The sequence below is a fragment of the Biomphalaria glabrata genome, chromosome 14 (assembly GCF_947242115.1).
Source record: "Biomphalaria glabrata chromosome 14, xgBioGlab47.1, whole genome shotgun sequence".
NCBI lineage: Eukaryota > Metazoa > Mollusca > Gastropoda > Planorbidae > Biomphalaria > Biomphalaria glabrata.
Genome location: NC_074724.1, coordinates 21,969,696 through 21,992,773, shown reverse-complemented (window position 1 = coordinate 21,992,773; position 23,078 = coordinate 21,969,696). Strand labels below are relative to the sequence as shown.

At 37.3% G+C, this 23,078-nt stretch overlaps 1 protein-coding gene across 4 annotated transcripts in view; it reads left to right on the top strand.

Annotated features, from left to right (window-relative positions):
• Positions 1-12,969: 12,969 nt before the first annotated feature.
• The window catches only part of LOC106060412 (interference hedgehog-like), a 305,626-nt gene continuing 295,517 nt past the window's right edge, over positions 12,970-23,078 (top strand). For all 4 annotated transcript variants that reach the window (XM_056011673.1, XM_056011667.1, XM_056011671.1 and 1 more), the window contains exon 1: positions 12,970-13,094. The gene's annotated coding sequence lies outside the window, so the exon portion shown is untranslated. The remainder of the gene's footprint in view (positions 13,095-23,078) is intronic.

Below are 23,078 nucleotides of genomic sequence, written 5' to 3'. Positions count from 1 at the left end.
CAGAAAGAGGAAAGAGAAATAATTAATAAATAAATAAAATAAAAGATAATGATAATAAAACAAATTAAGACTTTATATAGAACACACACACACAAAAGGTGATTAGGAAATATACCTACTTACTTGAGCTTGAAAAATAAAAGTAGTGGAGACTTAATTAAGCAGCGTCTGAAACGTCAACAAAAGAATCTGATTTTAAGTTGATATTTTATTTGATTCAATCCCTTCATTTAGATTATTCAATGAGCATGAAAAAAAAAAGTACATTAAAGAGCGTTGGAGCCGGCGCATGCCCATTGTTGTTTTTAGCTTCGTACTTTAAAGCTTTCGGCGCAAATAATCTTCTAATCTTAGGAAGTACAGACGTTTTATATATATATATAAATTAGAAGATGATTATTTCCTACGCGTGTTCCTAGGTCAATCTAGTCATGCATGATAATCAATTACTTAAATTCTGCCAAGTCATTGGTTTTCCTGGAAGTGGCTGGAAGACTCAGGCAACCCATTCCATGCTCTAATACTGTTCCAATCATGCTGTCGTGAAAAGACTTGGGCTGGCAAGAATCAAGAGTCTGACAAGGTCTAGGGCTTAAGTCAGGTCAACAAAAAGGATGTTTAACGATATTTTTTGTTCTCTGTGTAATTCGAAGGGGAGAGAGAGAGAGAATCTAGTCCATTGTGTGAGAGCGGAAGCCGCATTGCAGTTTCTATAGCCACTAGTAGCACCACTTTCTTTCTTTCATCACCCCCACGTGCTATGCTTGTCGGCTAGAAAGTGATGTGGAAACCTTCTGCAGTCAGTGTTTTATCCGAGTTAGTCTATACATGTCCCTTAACGGACGTTTGCAAGGAGGATCCACGATGAGGCCTGTAATATACACCCCGCTAGCCCATTCATTTCGCCAAGCCGTTCCCTACAGGGATCATACGGATGGTGATGGCCCTATCACGGCTAGTGGCGGTACATCATAGGAATACGCAGGCACGATGATCAGCATCTGTACCTGTTCTCAAAATTATTACGCAGAATCTAATTATGACTGATAATGTACCGAAAACTGAAAGTATTTTATTTCTACAAGTAGGTAGGTTGGTTTAAGGTATAAATAATTACATTATTTTGAAATTGATATTACTAATGAAAAAAAAAAGGAAAGCATAACACTTGTAAAGTTGACATTTACGTAACAAGTTCTTGCATTAACACTAATGTGACATCGCATTCAAGGCTGTGGTGTTGTCTATCAGTCTTGTAGTCACTGGCGGATCCGGGGGGGGGGGGACGGTAGGGGCGATCGCCCCTCCCCCACTCAGTCGACACCTCCACTTCGGGGGCGGACGAATATTAGTATAGAATTCAAACAACTTGTATACGAATTTATTACTTATGTTAATAATATATAGGCCTACTAATTATTTATATTTCAACCTATTTTTAGATTATTTCGCCCCCCCCCCCTCTAGCATGTTGGCCGATTTGGTGGGGTCCGTAGCGGGCGCCCCCCCCCCCCCCCCCATTCACTTTCGAGTGGGGGGGCGGTCCAATTTATTTATAGAAATCACAGCTTGCTAACAGAACCAATTAAATATACATATGGTTAAAACATGTTATTGATATTTTAACCGATCTTTATATTATGTCGTTCCCCTGTTGGCCGATTGAGTGGGGGGGGGACGAATACCTCTACTGCCTTCCCACCTAAACCCTTTGAGAGGGGGGGGCGGTTCTACTTATATGGAGAAATCATAGTTTGTGAACAAAATTAGTTGAAATAATATATACATTTTATGTTGTCGTTTCTCTTCTGGTATTTTGGCCGATTCGGTGGGGTAAGGAGGGGGGCGATCGCATGTACTGCCCTCCCCACTCTGGCCCTCTGAGTGGGGGGGGGCGGCCCTATTTTTTTTTTGAGAAATCATAGTTCGTGAACAAAAATTAGTTGAATATCTATATAATATAAGCTACGTATTGATATGTGAACCCATTTTGTATATTATGTCGCACCACACTCTAAACTAGTATAAGCAGGTCAGGCAGGCGCGAGTGGATCGAGAGAGGACCTATTCTCTGCTGCTCAACATTAAATTTTACCTAACAGTAGGCAGATGTTTGCGCTACTGGGTGGGCTCATCTGTGACACCTCAATCTACGACCAAGGGGCTAGAGTCACCTAAGTAACCAGACATACTAAACTAAACTAAATGGAAACAAGATAACAAACTTTGGTTTAGTATAAATAAACAAAATGAAACTTTATTTACAAACATGGAATCAAATAATAATAAAATATAATATATACACTAACCACTATAAACTACGCTCTAAATCTACACCACTACAAACACTAACAAACTAACCAAACTAACTAAAACACAAACTGATCAAACCAACTATCTAACAAAATCACTACAAATACTACACTAGACCTAGATCTACACAAACACACTACAATAAACTAGTCTAGATCTACAATATCCTACTATTACACTCATAACACTAACACTAAAACAAGAATATCTTATCCTTAGGCTCAGTACCTTACTATTCACTAAGAACAGAACTGAGAAACAGACTATAAATATAACTAAGTTTACTAAGGCGATAATAAAGAAACAAAATAACACTAGCTTAAGCTTCCCTAGAATTAGATCTAGAATAGATCTACAGAAACAATAACAAAACTATCAATAGCAGTTATTAGCAGTAATATTCAACAGCAGCAGTTAAAAGCAGTAACACAGCAGTTACACAGCAGTAATAATAGCCTGCAATACATAAATGCAAAACTATATTAGATTATTTAGATCTATATTCTATTAGGACTGATGGACGCCGCCATCTTCCGTATAGCATGTTGCCAACTATTATGACAAATAGTCCAAGTAGAAAATAAAATAACTACCTTACACATAGTATAGATCTAGTAAAAAATATAAAATATTTCTACACTTACAGGCCGTCCCAGGTACAGGAATAAAAATATAATTAGACGACAGACCACAACGATCTTCAGCTGTCACACAGACAGATATGGTGCTGACCACTGGTCAACTGTACACTGAACTGTTTTAAAACAGCGTGGCATCACTTTTTATACACAAAAAGCGGAAGTACAAATAATAAGTTTGGCACTAGCCTATAAAAATAAAATATATAAAAATATAGCTCTGGGAGCGCAAGCTCACATCAAATTTTATGATTAGTAAATAAAAAATGAAAAAGGGTTGTACCAGGTGGGAAGGGCGATACATGCAATCACCTCCCCCCCCCCCAATCAGACAAACCAATAATTTTTATTTTTGAATTATAGTTAAGAAATTACAAAATAAAAAAAAAATCTGTCACAAATATAATTTAAGAGTCACGATTGAGATGAGTTCTAAACCCAGATAATATTTCCATAGTTTGCTTTCTCCAACCTTTAATCAATCTGATATTTTTCTAGTTAAAATAAATTTGGGACTATAACTCACACTTTATGCTTCAATTTTATTGAATATTATTTATCGAAAAAAAAAATTTTCGGCGGCGATCCTCAAAGCCTTAATCTAAATATGTATCTTTTCAAGGAACAAATCGGTTTTATTTGCAATGTATTAAGGGCCTATACATTTATATTAGAATATTTTCAACATTATTCAAAATGTCCTTTTTTAATAGAATGAATAATGAGCTTAAGGTCAGGAGAATGTGTTTCTGATGAATAATAAGCTGTAGATCTCAGGAGAATGCGTTTCTGCAGTGAATTATGCAAGAAAACGCTTTTGGCGTCGGGGCTTCGCCCCGAACTCCAATGGGTAAGCTTGCAGCGCTCCCCCAGAAAACCAAGCTTGCAAGAGGAAGGCCTCAACATGACTGGGTTTTTTTCTCGCCGAAGGTTGAGAAACACTGCTTTTTATTCTTCTCATATATAGGCATATGTATTATATGCACGTTTATGCATAGGGTTAGGGTTTACTGGGCGTTAGGGTTCTGGATCCGCTAATGCTTGTAGTTAATTGTTGCCTGTCTGATTACGACAGATTACTCTGCAGATGTCTGGGTTTCTTGTGCCTGGGTTTCTTGTGCGGGTGTATTTCAATGCGATTAACTCCCAAGCAAATAAGCACATCCGTTTGAACAAGTTAAGAGACGAGTCCAAACACCGTTGGAATAGTTTAAATAAAAGTTTAATCCACAAAAGGCCACATTTGATGTCTCTGTCGATAAATACGTCCTACCCTTATGAAATCCTATCCCCAACTAATTTTCGGTCTCTAGGTAGCCTCTAACCCCAACTAAGTCATAACATCACTAGTCGTGTTCAAAATCCGTCCATTATGGTGCGTCTCTACATAAATTAAAAATACTAAGTGTCTAACAAGGCACAAGAAGATCCACCATTAACGAACTATTCGCCGTTTATGATTGAATTTCTTTTCAACAGCCATCAACATGAACACTTGTAAGCATCTTTTTTTTTTTTCATGATGCTTCACACCAGCTTATTCTATACAAACTTTATTTTAAAAATCTAGACCAACAACAATAAATCTGTGAGATTGAGGATATTTTTTATCAATTGTTTAGTTAGCTTTCTCAAGACGCTATGATCCTTCGACTTATCTAGACCAGTTGGGAAAATTGGGGGCAGAGGCGTAGCTAGGTTGGGGGAGGAGAATTCGAAAATTCCCCGGGCCCCCACTTGAGGAAGACTTCCAAATGAATGTTGTTGTTTTTTTCATCAAATATTAAATATCAAGTTTCCCGGGCCCCCAAATTATGGAAAATTCCTAGCTAAGCTCCTGACTGGGGGTGTGAGATAGGAAAATCTGGCTGGATTTTACCGTAACTGGTTTTCAAAAGCATTTTGTAAAAATAAAAAAAAGGCGGGGGGATAGAACTCGAGTTCACGCCTCGTCGGGCTAACGTGATATGGCTCTGCTATGGCTAGAGAAGATTGTATAGTAATATATTGTTTGTTTTAATTTAGAGCGGCGACATATAAGGGAACTAATTCAGCGTATACCACCACTTCAGTCAAGTAAAATTTCTTTTCCTTGTTCGAGTACATTTGGCTGGGTACTAGACTTAGATCTAGACTCTAGAGCCAACATCGGTTTTGAAAGGACAATCGCGTTCGGGAATTTCCGAACGTAAGTCATTATTGATTAAGAGTTTAATAAATTAATGTTCAGGAACATTTTGCGCATCGTCTTTTAAGTGTTTGATTTTAAGATTCACTTGTAGTATCTTTTCTTTTTCTTTTTGTAAAAATTGATTCTTTGCGAAATAGCAATGCTTAAATAATGAATACACTTTATTTCGAAATTAGAAACTATTCGCTGTTTGAAAACTTTTTTTGGAGGGCATCATGAGGAACTGCCACACATGGCATCAGATACCATAGCTACGCCACTGGTAAAAGACACTTTAAAAAAAAAGGTGATTACGTTTTGGGGCGGAATTAACATTTAAAAGTTCCTCGATTCCAATTGTAATAATTATAATAATAATAATAATCTTTATTGTCCGTATGGAAATTTGTCTTACAATTTGTGCATTACACCAAACAAAAAACATTATAACTATAAGAAACCAAAGTGTACATTCACACCAGACTCACTCATAATTTACATGTGACAAAGTTTATACCAGATTGTTCTTATTTAATGATTTGATTGCCAGGGGAACAAAAGAGTGTTTGTGTCTGTTTGTCTTTGCTATCGGTGTCTTGTATCTCTTTTGTGATGGTAAAATCACAAAATCCTGACACAAAGGGTGATTCTTTATTTCGAGGATCTTGTTAGCTTTTTTATAGATGTTTGTCTCAAACAACTGCCCAAATGGGGTTTGTTTTTTGCCAATGATTTTGCCAGCAGCATTTAGGATTCTATAAAGTTTATTTTTATTTTTAATGCTCAGATTGCCATACCAGGCAGTGATATTGAAACTTAAAATATTTCAGATGTGAGCGTGATAAAACATAGCCAAGGCCTTTTCGCTAACATTAAACAAGGACAGTTTTCTTAGTAATCGTAATCTTTGCTGCCCTTTTTTGCTGATAAATATGCAATCAGCCATTATTGTTTTGTTACGTAATTAAAATGCAGGTCTACCCTCTAATAATAAGCAGTGGCGTCACTAGGGTCAGTTAGCTCAGGGAGTCAGCCCCTCCCCTCATTAACTTTCGTTTCCTAAATTTTTCAAATCTGAAGAAAGTATTTCAACGGATAAGAAGTGCTGGAATGAGACTCAGCCCAAAGAAGTGTTCCTTATTCAGGAAAAACGTTAAGTACCTTGGTCACATTGTGTCAAATGACGGAGTCAGCACTGACCCTGACAAAGTTGAGGCAGTGAAACGATGGCCTACGCCAATTAATATCCATGAGCTGAGAAGTTTCTTGGGACTCTGTACATACTACCGACGTTTCGTGCCAAATTTCTCCAACATCTGTAGGGTCCTTCATCATCTGACAGAACAAAAGAGGCCATTTATTTGGACATCTGAATGTCAAGAAACTTTCGACAGGCTGAAAAACACACTATCCTCATCACCAGTATTGGCCTACCCCATTCCAGGGAAGACATTCATACTCGACACAGATGCAAGCAATCCTGGAATAGGCGCAGTCTTGTCCCAAAAGGTGGATGAAGCTGAACGAGTCATCGCATACTTCAGTCGAAGCCTATCGAGAGCTGAAAGGAACTACTGTGTGACGAGACGTGAATTGCAGGCTGCTGTGGATGCAATAAAACATTTCCACAAGTACCTATACGGGCAGAAATTTATCTTAAGGTCAGATCACGCAGCTCTGCAATGGTTGCTTTCGTTTAAGAGCCCTGAAGGCCAGGTATCAAGGTGGATCGAACGTCTTCAAACCTATGAATTTGAGACTAAGCACCGAAAAGGGCAAATTCACCAAAATGCTGATGCACTGTCTCGACGACCCTGCAAATCAGAATGTAAGCACTGCATGAAGGCTGAAGAAAAGGAGGTAGCTGTCAATTGTCATCGGCTCGGAGTAGATGTTTCCGGACCCTGGTGTGATAAAAGGATTCGAGAGGAACAAATGCAAGATGAAGATCTGGCTCCCATTCTTCTATGGAAAGAAGATGAACAACGGCCAGATTGGAAAGACATCTCTGAGAAGGGGGTAGCCACCAAGGCGTACTGGGCTCAGTGGGACTCGCTGACGTTGGTCAATGGTGTCATCAAAAGAGTTTGGGAATCTGCTGATGGAACATCCAATCGCCTTCAGCTGATGTTACCGAAGGTGAGAGTTGCTGAAGTACTGAAAGAGATGCATAATGGATCTCATCTTGGTGTCAATAAGACTCTGGAAAAGGTTCGTCAGCGGTTCTACTGGTTCAGATATAGAGAGGATGTAGAGGAATGGTGTCGAAGGTGCGACATATGTGCGACAGCAAAAGGTCCTAGACGCAAAACTAGGGGTCTTTTGCAACAGTATAATGTTGGTGTTCCATTCGAGAGGATCGCAATAGATGTAGCAGGCCCATTTCCTGAAACCAAGAAAGGAAACAAATACATCTTGGTAGTCATGGACTATTTCAGCAAATGGCCAGAAGCTTATGCCATACCAAATCAAGAAGCTATCACAGTGGCCGAAACACTCGTGGATAACTGGATCAGTCGCTTTGGTGTACCTAATGAGTTGCACTCTGACCAGGGCAGGAACTTCGAGTCCAAAGTTTTCCAGGAGATGTGAAAGACACTTGGCATCGAAAAGACTCACACGACAGCTCTCCATCCGCAAGCTGATGGAATGGTGGAGCGATTCAACAGAACCCTAGAACAACATCTGTCTAAGGTTACTTATGACCGACAAGACGACTGGGACACTCATATCCCCATGTTCCTCATGTCATACAGAGGATCCGTTCATAGCACCACAGGATATACCCCAGCGCAGATGTTATTTGGTCGTGAGCTTCGTCTACCATGTGACCTGTTATTTGGGATTCCGAGAGATACGCCAGTGTCTTCAACTGAATATGTCACCAATCTCCGAAGACGATTGGAGAATGCTCATGTATTGGCCCGCAGAAACATCAAGACCAACAGTGACCTGATGAAAACGAGGTATGACAAACGGGCCAATACGTCAGGGTTCCATGAGAATGATCTAGTGTGGCTCTATAACCCACAGAGACGAAAAGGCAGATCCCCGAAGCTCCAAAGAGACTGGGAAGGTCCATACCGTGTCGTGAAAGGAAGAACTAGTCCTCCCGTAGTGCTCTGGCAAGAAACTTAGCCGTCCGGCGTAGTGCCTCATAGCTACCATACAGGTCGAGTGACTGCACAGGCAAGTCCCCCCTGAGCTCGCGGAGCTGGGGACACTCGTACAAGACATGCGACACTGTTTCGACGCTCTCGCCACAGTGACGGCATCGGGAGTCAAAGTTAGTGCGGAACCGGGCAAAGTATGCCCCAATAGGACAATGTTCCGTCCTGCACTGCGCAACTATTGACTGCTTTGACCTCCTCAGTCGCCACCATGGATCGTCGCGATCTGGGTGACGCATGCGCTGCCAGACACCACGTGCTCTGTCGGCTTCCTCCCAGGACTTTAACCACTTCTCATGAATGAGTGCTCGGATTTGTGCCGTTGCTTGTAAGTACGTGCTCGGTGCTTCGAGGTGTGTGGCTGCCATTGCACCCTCCCTTGCGAGGGCGTCTGCCGTTTTATTGCCCCTCACGCCGCAATGTGAAGGCGCCCACTGCTTAAAAACGACAGCTCCAATAGCTCGGCGGATGTTATCTGCGGCGCCGATTGCCTCTTCTATTACGGGCGATCCTCCCCCGCCGCCACCCATAACTAGGAGACTGGAGCGAGAGTCAGTGACCAACACCACCGTAGTGGCGCTAGTCTCGCGTTGGAGCATTCGGGCCCTAATGGCCTCGAACGCCCTAGTTATCCCTGTGAGTTCGGCATCCATGGAGCATGCGGCGTAGCCGCATGGACCAGAGAGCCTATCTGGTTCAGTCCGGTCGGGGTAGACGATAAGGGCCCCATACCCCGATCTGTCGGGGTCCCTCATTACCGACCCATCGGTATAACAGAAAATGGCATCTGATGGATAGGATTTTATGGTTATGGATGCCAAATTTTGAAGAATGGCAGGTGTCTACCGCCTTTTGGTGGCTCTCTCTTGCCCTAACAGGGACATGTTTATTTGTGGGGCGGCAATCTCCTCCACGGAGGGCACGTACTAATTCTCCTAATAGGGATTCTATCAGTGGAGAGTCCAGCTGAGTTAGACAAATTGGCCGCAATATGGAGGAACGATCGCATTTTGATGCGGTTCCTCTCTCTTCACTGTCGCACTAAGATTGAGGTGGGTAGCCTAGAGTCGCCCCTTTTGTAGCGCTCGTAGGCCGTAAGTATTGCCCTCTCCCTCCTAAGACGTAAGGGTGCCACGTTAGTAAAGATTTCAGCAGCGTTTGTTGGGCTTGTCCTAAAGGTGCCACAAATGAACCGTAGAGCCTGTGCTTGTACCTGGTCGAGGGCAGTTTTACTAGCGTATACTTGAACTGTATAGCTGTATTCAATTTGTGATCTGACTGCCCCTAAGTACAATGTGCGTAGCATGTCAGCTTTGGCACCCCACTTTGTGCTGGCCAGCTTTCTTAGTAACGCTAACTTCTCCGAGGCTTTTCGTTCAACATCCTGGACGTGCTGGAGCATTGACAGTTTTCTATCCAGGGTCACCCCTAGATATTTTGGCGTATTTTCACGCTGGAGTCGCAGCCCACCGAGTTGAAGCTCGAATGGAGCCTTAAGAATGTCGATTCCTAGGCTGAACAGGGACCAGGTCGTTTTGCAACGTTTATCTGAATCTGCCATTTGTCGCAATACGAGGAGATGGTATGGAGGTCTGCTTGAAGTGCCGCCTGAATTTGGTCGGCTTTCTTCCCGGTTGACCAGAGGACAATATCGTCAGCATATAGCAGTTTTTTGGACAGAGGACAATATCGTCAGCATATAGCAGTTTTTTGGACCGTAGTGAACTGGGCAAATCATGTCTACCGGATACAGAAAAGTCCACGGTCCAAGCTGAATGTTGTCCATGTTGATCGACTCCATCAGTACCGTGGTGAAATAGAATCTGTTCGGGACAAACAGATCTAAGAAGGGGGCAGTGTTACGAATGAACAGTGACAAGTAGAGGTCACTATGTGTGACCCCGGCGAGATGACACAGCACAGAGTGTTCTTTGGAATCTATGTGTGTAAACAAAGACAGGATGTGACGTGCCCTCACGTGTTGTTCCAGAGGACGAACAGATCTACGAAGGGGGCAGTGTTACAAATGAACAGTGACAGTTAGAGGTCACTACGTGTGACCTCAGCGAGATGACACTGCAGCAGGTGTTCTCTGGAATCGACATGTATAAACAACGACAGGATGTGATGTTTCCTCCCATGTTGTTCCAGAGGATACTAGCAGTGTTTTGCAACAATAGACAAGCGATTAGGGACTGTATATAAACCAGAGAGTTGATGTGAAAAGAGTCAGTACAGTCGTCGTTACTGTTGTCTACTGTGCGAGACAGTAGATGAGAGCGGACTTGAGCCGTTACAGTCGATACAGTCGATGTAAGACGTATACGCTACATGTTACAGTGACGAATTGTTATAGTTATAATTCAATAAAGTTATATATAGCTGAAAGTTGAGTCGTCAAGTTCTTTGCAGTGTTTTTTTTTATTTGTGTGCCTAGTACATTTAGCCAGAAGATCAGAAATACGTAACAGTATGTTACACGTGAGACATTTTAGCGTTCTGACGAAAAAAGTATAGACTCTTAAGTCTCGCTTTGGCGAAAATACATTGACATGTCTTCTTGAAAAAAGTCTGTTATAAATGTATCTTCTTGCTAACGTCTCTCCTAGACATTGGTGATAATTTCGTTCATACGTTCATTCACACATAACAACTCAGTTCATTGAAGCACCAGTTCATCTAACCGAATCCTAAAGTAGCTATGATAAATCCTATGCTATACGTGGTTTTATTATAGCCACTTAGTTTGGAGCGAATTTCCATTTCATTGGGACCTAGAGAGCGAATAATAAAAATAAGCCAAAAATCTGAAACATGGAACTTCAGCCGGTTAAAAATTACGAAGAATTCTTATCCCTCCACATCTCTATTGAATGGTCAGATGGAAATGACAATGCAAATGTTGCTGGAAATGTATCGGAAGACCAGGAAAGTTCAGGTGTAGTCCGACTAGACAATACGTCAGATCACACTAGATAGGTTGTTTTTAGTGTGCTTCGGATATAAAGTAGGTAGGCCTACCAATACACCAATTTAAGTTCCTTAGCAACACATTGGTTATTGTTTTTACATGTATATCGCACATTGACAATAAAGTTATAAAAAAATGAAATGTTACAATAATTATAGCACGGTCCATTTTGTAGACCTAACATAGCATGGGCGGAGCCGGGGGGGGGTGTTACAACCCCACCTGAATGAAATCTCCCCTGAATGAAATCTCCCCTCCCCGCAAAATTGTGTACCTGCCATGTTTTTTTTTTTTTGTGTGCTTTAATTTTGTTTATAGTAGGTGAGATTTTAAATGTTAAATCATCACTTGCCCGATCGCAGCCAGCCTTTTTGAGTTTAAAACCTCCATTCAGATGTTTTGAGGTTAAAATCCCCCTTTTCTATATATAAAAAAAGATAAGTCAAACAACAGTCACCAAATTATATGAGCGTAGCAAAGGGGTGGTTAGTTTTAAAAACCCTTCATTGGGGCTTTCAATTTAAAACCCCCTCCATCCAGAATTTTGGGGTTTAAACACCGCTACATAGTGTATTTAGGTTAAAACCCCCTCTTTAATACTAAACTAAATCAGTTAACTGCAGGCATCAAATTCTGTTAGAAAGTTCCCACAAATGATTTTGAGTTGAAACCCCCTCTCTCGCCAAACATGTGGTTTTGACGATAAAACTTTCATTTTTAATTTAAAAAAAAAGAAACTAGAGTAAACTATAGTCACCTAATTTCATGAGCGTAGTTAGGAGCCAAGAGGAGTCAAGAGGGGAGTCTTTAGGTTTAAACCCTTCCCCAGCTACCATTAACTCCATTTCATAAGCGCAGTCAAAAGGTGTCTACTGTCTTTCCAATAACTCCGGAGTTAACCTTTTGTAGGGGACAAAAATGTCCGAATAAAAAAAAAGGGTAGGAAAATCCCCCCAAACCCTCCCCGAAAAAATATCTTGGCTACACCCATTGAAAGATAGGACATGTTCGTGTGGACTAGCCGGTTGAGTTGACACAAATGGTCGCGTCTCTGTGTGGGACGATCAGTGAGATTGATTGTATTTAAAACTGCAATGCAAATAAAATCGATTTTTTCGTCCTTGAACAAACTCTCCTCTACACATTTTGTAGACACGTAGCCTGACATTTTAATGGAATTTAACTAAAATCTAGATGTATAATCTAAACGTTTCATTAAGAATGTTCGTGTACCTAGATACTGTCACAAAGGAAAAAAAAGTTTGTTCTTTTGCAACACTTTTTTCCACTTGAGTGTCACCCCCTGATGGGTGTCACCCAGTGCGGCCCGCACCCCTCCCTTGTGACGCCACTGATAATAAAGCTTGTCTTCGAGTTCTACCCAATAAATATGGCATTCTATTCGACAACAGTAAGATCAAGTATTGAAACAGGATGGTTTAGAAATATTATCTCTAAATAATAAGCATTTCATGTAACGGTAATATGGATACTAAAATGTCTATTAAATTAAAAACAAGTCACTAACAATATTTTCCCTAAACCAAATCATGGTGCAGATTCAGAGAAACCCCACAACAATAACAAATAAGATGGGGCCAAGGGAATCCCCTATTAGAGAAAATAGGTTAAAAAAAAAAAAAGCAACACCTTTATGGAAAAGTGCGCATGCGCATTGCGATACCGCTAAAGTGGAACACCATTCAACCAAAGAAAAGAAAATGAATAGACATTAAGGTGTTACTACTTAGAGATTCATGTGGATAAAGCGTGTGTTTACAAAAATGCTGGATATTTCTTCTTTATTTTGGATTATATTAAAGTCAAAGCAAGTATGAATTTAAGATGTTTATAACTTTTCTTAAATGTTAAGATACTTGTATAAAACTTTAAGAAAAGTTTGAAAACTCAGGGTTGGCCTCATCGGGGTCAACTGATGCTACCAGTACAAGTCTATCCATGTACACAGCTTCCCTAGTCCGTAAATAGAATCAACATGGCAGCCGTGTTATCCTTTTTTTTTGTTTTGTTTTTGTCTCTTTTTTTTTCTTCATTTTTTGTGTCTCATTTATAGATATAGACAGACTGATCTAGTTGTACAGAGTATTAACATCTCATTATTATCGTTTATGTCATTATAAAAGATGCAAAGATTTAGAATCTAGTGATCTATCTAGTTTCTAGTCCAGTCAGTAGATTATGAAAGTTTACCAATGTAACCAATCCAATGAATGTGAATGATCCATATAACATTTTCTTGTGGGCGCCATTTTTAATAGATATCTATTTAGATCTATATTTTATTTTTAATTTTGAAGATTCATAGATTGGTTTTAGGTTAGATCTAGATCTGTTATCTTGACAAATTTAGACTCTAGATCTAGTCTAGGTCCTAGGTCTTTACAGAATCTTTGACTTAGATCTAGATTGTAGATTGTAGCTAGATCACAATATTGGACAATATCTTTAAAAAAATTCTCTAGCTCTATAAACTCTATAATAATTTATAAATAGTCTATAGCAGTGTTTCCCAAACTTTTTCGGCTCGTAGACCCCTTGCCATGCTTTCGGCTTTACTGTAGACGCCCTGCTTAACTTGCACATATTTACAAAGTCATCAACATTTTTAAAACTAATTTCTTACTGTACTGGGTTGAAGAGTGAAAACGTAATATAAAAATGTATTGAGATCAATCTTTTTTATTGTTAAAATTCAAATTTAAACCAATTAAAATAACAATTAATTTGTATTGCTGGAATCAGCAAAATACACTAAAAAAAATTTTTTTCAGGTGTATCATCCGTTGTAACGGATATTATGTTCATATATGAATTTGTTGTTATATGAAGTAGTCCTTCAAACATTAAATACTAATTCATTAATTAATTTCTTTTATGCATCAATGGAAATGTTTTCGCAAAAGAGCAGTTTCTTGTGCATTTCTTGATCTTTCACGCGTGGCTCAAATATTAGTCACTCGGAACTGTTTTCACTAACAGAAGAAGGGGTGAAAGCGAATAACTGTCGCCTAAACCAGTAAGCTTCGGACAGGAGGGATTCATTAGCCTTTGCTTGCTACCCACCTAGCAGAAGGAAAACTTAACTAAAACCTCTGCTGCCTTGCAGCTAAAGCCAAACATGGGAAAGGTTTCGGGGTCATGCCTCAGGTAAAATATGGAGCTGGCAGTTTGCACCACACATCGCTACACCCTGTCAGAGCCTGTGACGCCGCTGATCCCAAACTGTATTGGTCGTTTGTAAAGAATTACATAAGAAGCTTTTAATTTTATTTACTCATACCACCGATGTGCCCTTGAACTGTCATGTTGCGTAAAGAAATTATTTTAATAATAACAGATGAAGGTTTGTGTAAAACAGTTTTTAAAACTACAATGGCTGGTAAAATCACTGTTTTATCTATAGTGTTTTCCTATAAGTAAAGATATATATTGTAAGACGCTCACAAATGATGTCGAAAAGCGATATTGTGGGTCTATTCTGAACTTTGTCTTTGAGTGTTCGAAAGTTTTTCAAATCGTTATCTTTTTTATCAGGGTGACATTTTCTCAAATGATCCTCCTGCGTAATTGGTTACATATCGTCATAAAAAAGGCAATTGGCAACCACTTGTTTGACAAAGAAAGGAATGAATCCCTATTTAAATAAAATCTACTTTTCGTTTTGTTAAACATTAGTTACATGTAGACAAAATTATTAAACTATTTTAAAGAAGTATTGAAATTGAATACAACAATTTTTCGTTTGAATAGCAGGATGAATATTGAAAGAGTTAGCTAAGGTGCAAATCAACACATTAGTGTATGAAAGAGTTACACTAATGAGATGTAAAAATTAAAGTAATGACCTGGGTACATGAAATCTATTATCGTAGACCCCCGTGGACATCTTATAGAACCCCAATTTATTTTTTCACTTTCGTAGACCCCTTGGAAGTCCTCGTAGACCCCTTGGGGTCTATATAGACCACTTTGGGAATCACTGACCTAGAACCTAGAATGGCTAAGAATCTAATTCTAGATCTTTAAACCTTAGATTATAATATAAGCCTTATAAGACCAAAATACCACTGACTCTGGCTGATTTATCTTCTTATCTTATCTTATGAAAAATAAAATTTATGTATAAAGATATCTCTTAAACTAGCAAACGGATTCATGTGAAATTTCATACATTTGTGTATTACATACATTTCTTTGAGACTTTTGCCACTTAGACTTTCTAAGGAGTTTAGATCTAGGCTCTTGGTCATGTTGTATGTGCTCTGAACTGTCAATAGATGGGCACAATAGTCCTTGGTCCTTGGTTTGGACTGTGTCTGCTGCTATTCACTGCTGTCCTGCAGGAGGTTTGGGCTAGAATGTTTCAACTATCTTTGACTCTGACAGCTGAAACCTATAAAACTAGGAAGCTAAAACAAGTGTTAGTTTCTTCTTTATTTAACATTTAATATTGTGTATGTCAAAAACTAAGCCTTTGTGGTCATTACTTAACATATATATATATATATGTATATATATAATGAAACTTATTAAGATTTATATTTATTTTATATATTATATGGTGTTTACAAAAATTTTAGTATCCAAGCTATAATATCACAAGGAAAAAAATCTAGACATTTAATTGAATGTAAATAAAAAATAATTTTTAATTATTTAGTATATTATAGATTTTTCCAATGGTCATTTCAACATGGCCTTAAATAAGTTAAATTTTAATGTGTATATACACAAAACTTAATTTCCTAAAGGAGGATCTCTTTTCCTTCAAATATAAACATTTACATCTTCGAAAATATTTTCTTTATAATACCTGAGAACATTTATAATTATATTCTTTAAGTGTGTATCCATCTGCGTGTTCAAAGCTGAGATTTTAGGTCGTTTTTTTCCCTTACGTTTTAAAAGAAAAATACATGCATTTAGTCATTTTAATGGATGTTTTTCTGACCCTTTGGTGTGCTCTGGAAATATTACAATGGTTCTATGTTTGAACCCTGCAGTCATTCCCTGCTGTGCTGCAGGATGTTTGGACTGGCATGTAATAATCTTTATTTCTGAAAGAACATCTGAAACATCAAGTCAGATGATTACTAGACAGACTTCTATATATATATATTGTCTACCTAGTGAACTCAATATCATTGGGCATTGGGCTATGCCTCTTATTTTACTGAGTTATAAGGTGTAAATATTTTTAACGTTTAACAAAATTATGATTTTTACGTATATCTTAGTTGTAATCAGACTATATTCAACAATTTTCTAAAGCTCAGTACATGGCATGTTGTGTTTTTTTTTAATTGGATCTGCAGGTTGTTCACAGCCAACACTTTTTCCAATATTTTGATATCTTGTGACTGTTAAACATTGTTTTTTTTTTATGTATCACTGCAATCCAGTTTGTCTGAAGTGTCCCATTATCTCAAGAGGCCATTGAGATAGCTTGGCATTATTATCATTGTCCCCATTGTGATAAGTGTGTGACTGCACTTGATACCACTTAGTTTGAAGGGTCAATATCCCATCAGTCAGATCCCTTTGTCAACATCTTGTCATCATTCTGCCCTGATATCTACTGACATGGTTATTTCTAAACCACTTATCTTTATTGACACTACAATCAATCCACCTGAATGATAGGCTGGAACCTGAAACTGTGAAAGAAGTGTTACTTTATTTACAAGTGTAATTTAATATTTGTATTTTATCAATTTTAATTGTTAAAAAAAGTATTAATGAAAACAATTCTTGTTTGAATATTTCTATTATACAAACATGATCAGACTTTGTATAATCAGCTTAAGACTATTTGAATCCAAAATATTTTATATTATTAAAATATCAGTCATTAACATATGATAGATATTAACATACATAGTATACACGTCTTCATAATAAATTAATTTTAGACTCACCTAATGTTCTGTCTCTTTTTCTTTGTTTTAGTCGATCTTACTGTTTTCTCTTTCTCTCTCTCTTTCTCTCTCTCTCTCTCCCCATCCTTCCAACCCACTAAGAATTGAAAACGAATTTAAAACGAATTTAACTGAACAACCCACCCCTCCCCCCAAAAAAAAATTGACGAAGAAAGACAAACATAAATGTAAGTTTAACAAAACAATTAAAATATATATAAATCAAGAAAAGCATTTAAAAAAAACTTTATACAACTTATAAAAAGGCTTCACAGATAATTGCCACTTTTAATGTAGATAATTCTGGAGTACGGTAAATTCGAAAATATGTTGACATAGATGTAGATTGGTGAAGAGCTTTGTTGCGTCATCCAAACTCCTTGTCGGTGGAAAGAATTACCAAGATGGCAGCTGAAAGAGTAAACACCTGTCCTCATTCTCTATGATCTGGCTACTCTATGTCGAATACTTTTTTTTCTTGTTTAATTAGACCAACCCCAGCTATTATGTGTAGCACAAGCTATTAATATAGACAAGAACTAGTCTAGTATTTTACTTTCTAGACGCTTTCCTTATTTGTAGTAATAAATAAAACTCAAAGAAAACTCTTGAAAACACTTGTTGATATATTTACGTAGATGTAGATTACATTAGAAAAGAGGTTTATTGCATCCTCGAAATTCGATGTTTATTAGTAGACGGTGCGTAAAATTATTCTTTAACCGTACACTGCTTGAAACAATAATGCATTACATTCGGAAATTATTAACAGATTCATTATGAGAAAGAAAAATACCTCATTGTACACTTTTCTTGTTGCTGCGGATAACACTTTTTCTTCAGTAAGTAAACATATGTGTTAAATATTGCGTAACAGGCCTACATAATTACATTTTTCTTGTTGGCGATAGAAACTACACCCCCCCCCCTTTCCCCAAAGAATATTATTTTATGTTTAATTAAATGTATTCAACAAAAGAACGCTAAGAACCCTTATTAGTGATATATATCTATATTAAACATTAAAAAAATTAGGGAGGGGTCAAAGCTTTAATTTTGACCTACCTAGGTAGTTCAAGAATATAAGCTGTTTTCAAATCTTTCTGCATTATGACAGCATGTACCTGGCAGGTAAAATGAAACATGCCAGAAAGTAACAAATGTGATCTAGATTGACAGCGTTTCTCAAACTGGAGTCTGCATACTGCTTTAGGTGTTCACTGGATTTTGAGTGGATTGCTTTAAAAAAAAAGCTTAGTGCCCGACAGTGACTTTTAAAGACTTAACACTAATATTTTCTATCTATCTAGCTATTTAGAGACCAGGTAACTACAATTGAAGTCGGCCAACCTGGGAGTGAAATCGCAAGGTTAGGAATACTAAAATCTGCTCAGTAATTTAACATGTGTACATTAGTCTACAATAGGGTGACCATTTAGTCTCACACTTTTGCCTAGACGCTTAGATTTTTGACAATGATAAAAACGCACATATATTTTTCTATATTAAAAACGATGATCTTTTTGTGTGGCCGCGGGATTATCAATGGGAAGTGAATTGATTAGCAATGACCAGAATGTCCTAATACGATCTCATCAAATTGTAAAGCAGAGCGCTTTAGGACACACACTTTGATCGTAAGACTACTGCAAATTTCAGACGAATTGATATATAAGGGCATAGGTATATAGGCGAGAGAATAAAAAGTAAATACATAAATGCTAAAAATGACAATGAAATTAGCAATGAAACTATAATTAATTATGTGCTTCCGTGTGACCCGATAGCATAGTGATGACAGAATAACGCCCTTGACAAAATGGTGTCAATATTTAATAATATATTCGTTTTTATTCATCTGTCAGCAATATTTGTATATATTGAAAGACTTCATGAGCAGTTCTTAATTATGTGGGAACAAGAGTCAATAACACAAGACGTTAAAGATGCCACAATAGTACATCTATACAAACGCAAAGGAAACCGCCAAATCTGCGACAACCAAAGAATAACATTTCTTCTCTCTATTGCGCCATTTGTATCATATCATCAGCGTAGTGAATGTGATATTAAGCAGTGATGACATTAATGTTTTTTTTTTTTACAAAGCTTATATCAACTCACTCTGTCTGTCTGGTAAAAAGTTTGAACATGTTGTTTCTCTCAGACCCATCGTCGGATCAAGTTGAAACTTAACAAAAAATATTTATTGTACCTAAACAAAACATGAATCAGTTAGAAAAAAAGACAATTAGTCAATTAATTATTGGTAATTAATTCTTGTGTTCAATATAGAAAAGGGGAAACAACTTATATATATATATATATATATATATAGTTAGTGTGGAGTTCTTCCCCTTTTACAAGCTTTTTTTTTTTTTTTTAAATAATATTTTGCTTGTTAAGATTTTGTTTTATTGACATGCATATATTTCCAGTAAATCAGCCTACCGGTACTATATTTCCAAAGCAAACAGTCGATGTTTAAGGACCATACTTTTTTGCACTATTTCTATTGCGTTGAAGAAGTACAATTAAGTCTACAATAGTGCATTTTATTTTTTTTTTGGGGGGAGGGGGGAAGAAAAACAATCTATGGTATTTACATTGTGCTATATGGTTTAGTATATGTTTAAACGTGCTTTATTAAAAGGAAAACAACAAAACTAATAAATGGAATAAATTGTTTTTAAATAAAATATTTGTTCCCTACTTAGTGCAAATAGGGTCTATGACGAACGTATAATAAGCTTCTTTTTTTTTCAGCTTATTAGTTTCTTTTACCAAATACATGTTTCATAAAAAACAACAACAACAGATTCAATCTCTTGTCCATCCATTTGCAGTAACCCAACGTAAACATAGTACACTTTGCACGAACAATGTGCACACTTTTATCTGGCATTGAAGTGTCATAGAAATGATATTTTACATGATTTGTTTTTTTAAATGATAATCTTTATTTTTATCTTATTTTAATCTGTGTGTCGTACGTCTGGATCCTATACTCCTCTCTTATACCTTTACTCTGAGGGGCACTAACATTGAAACAAAATACCTTTGCCTTATCAAACTTATGGTATAATGTGCACGTATAGGCATTCGATCTGCCTGTTGAGATTTACATCTATTGTCAGCTGCTATTCAGAACACGTTATTGTACCCAAAAGGTTTTCTTGACATTGCGTTAATTTGAGAGCCACTGGAAAGCTTTATGGTGGCTGCAGACATCCGCCGATGTGATGGCAATGCTACTACAACGTTTTCTTGGGACCCCAACTCAGGCCAAACATGATCTTGAACACATGCAGCACGCCCTGTCTACACCCCTCACAGCTTGCTACCTTTTTACCTTCGTCTTTCTTTTTTTGTTTTTTCGTTGCTTGTTGGGGTCCTTTAGGAAAGCACGCATTTCCTATTAACCTTTGCTGATGAGCATCGCTCTACACGTGCGCGCTTAACCCCCTTGCCATTTCGCTTATCAATCGGAATAGTTTACCAAGACGGCATTTGATTCATTCCGAAGCACGCAAACCCGGAGTCGAGGCAACAGTTGATGACTTGTTTCGAAACAGTCTTCATTGTTTCGTTACTTCTCATTCACGATATGATTGAAAGCATAGGATTTTATTTCATCTAACTTCCGGCTTAGCCCGTTGATTGTTCCCAGGCTATATAATGTTCAATTTTGTTGTGGACCCCCTATGCTAATATGTTTATATTTCGTCTGTATTTGTTTTGGATGCTTTGCGAAAAGGATTTGACCTACTAAAATTATGTTTTTTAATGTCTACTCCTATCAAAAAGAAGTCTCTATTAATTAATTCTTATGTTAATTTGTCTATATTCCTTTATCTATCTGTAGTAACAGAACATGGTGTCAGATAGTGGTTTATATATTGCTGAAAGTGCACTGGTACGCAAATGGGCTTGGGACCATAGCGCACTGAGCACGCTGTAAGCATGAAACTGGCGCTAGACAAAACAATACACATTTTCCCTATCGTACACATTCATTCTTCTGACGGTAGTCTAGAGCTACTTCAAATGAATACATGATTCATTCAAAATAATTGATGCTATTTCATTCACTGTAAGCTTTGCTTTTTTTTTCAAAGTATTTTTGTTTATACTTATTTTGACTTTGGGGAAAATGATCAAATAATATTGCTGACATCACAACATTGCTTGGAATCGATAGATCAGGATATATATATATATATATATATATATATATATACAGTTTTTTTTCAACCCTAACCCATATAACAAAATTTTATGTTAGATCTAGATCTAGCAATTGAAGATCGTAAATAAGAGCACTCTCGTCTCAAAATTATTTTGCAATTTTTAGATACATAATCTAGAAAGATCTAGGTAATCAATCTATATATATAATTCTTTGCATCGCCCAACCACGCGGGATACCACACACGCACACCGACTCTAATCCTCCTCTCAATGTAAACACATTATGATTGGACAGGCTTCACGAGGCTCTATATGGGGGATATTAAAAATACTAATATACAATAATTAATAAGCTTCTTGAGCCCTTGAATTCACTCTTATACTAGTATCTAGACTCTAGATATAGATCTAAATATATATAGACCTACATGCAAATGATTTTATTAAAAAAAATAGATTTATGTCGATTAGCTATTTTGATAGCAGCATAGCTCCATTCATACTATTTCTACATTCACGCATTCGCTTTTTAATAATACTATAATTTCGTTTAATAGTTTACAAAACACTCTCAGTGACTATATTAACAGTGATACGCAAATTATAACTCGCGGGTTATATATAGCAAGTATAATAAAATTTACATGGCTAAAATCAACAGGCTTATCTCAATGGAAACTAACAGCTTTATTTCAAAGATTTGTGTGAATATGTAGTAAAGTGATTAATAGCATATTCTATTTATATTCCGCAAAATGGTTTTGCATTATTTCTAAACATTACTTTTCTAAGACAAGAGAAGATCGATTTTCCTAGATTCGGGGCGACTTGCCTTACATCTTGAAAAAAAAAAGAGTTACGTAAATGACAATCTCTATATATAGGTCTGTGATCTTATCATTATCGGATAAGAATTTGTTTCATTTTTACAATCTAGGTAAAATATATATAGGTCTGTGGGTATATGATTATTTGTGTGCCCTTCCTAGCACAGCTGACTCAAATTCCGTTTGTAGCTTTTAGTTAGTTGGAAACATTGAAGTTCATCTTAGTGCACTTGCCATTGTTTAGTTTATACTATCCCCAATACCACACTGTTATTGCTGCGTGGCGAGAATCAAACGTTGCAAGGATCAAAGTAGAAGTTTTTATATAAAGCTTTTATCTATTCACTCTGTTGAAATTTTGCACACTTTCTTGCACCTGACAAAACAAGAATCATGAAAAAAAAAACACCTATTAGTTAATTAACTATTGGTAATTATTTATTATTATTATTATTATTTTGGTATCGAACAAGGGAAAAAATTGTACTTGACTGATGCGGTGTCATAATTTGAATTAGTCCACTTTATACTTTGCTTTAAAGTTTGAAACTAACAATAGATAACTATAAAACCTTCAATTTCCAATGGAATATGATTAATGAAGAGCTGTCCAAATACCTGAGTGAGCCACTGATTCATCGAAAAGATGATCCAGTTTTATGGTGGAAGGTTAATGCCAGTAGATTTCCTGGATTAGCAAAGGTTGCTCAAATCTATCTAGCACCACCTCCAACCAGTGTGCCATCGGAGAGACTGTTCAGCGTCGCTGGACGAATTATCAATGACTATCGTACGAAACTTATGCCAGACAATGCTGAAAAACTTATTTTTCTAAAATATAACTCATCTTTAATATAAC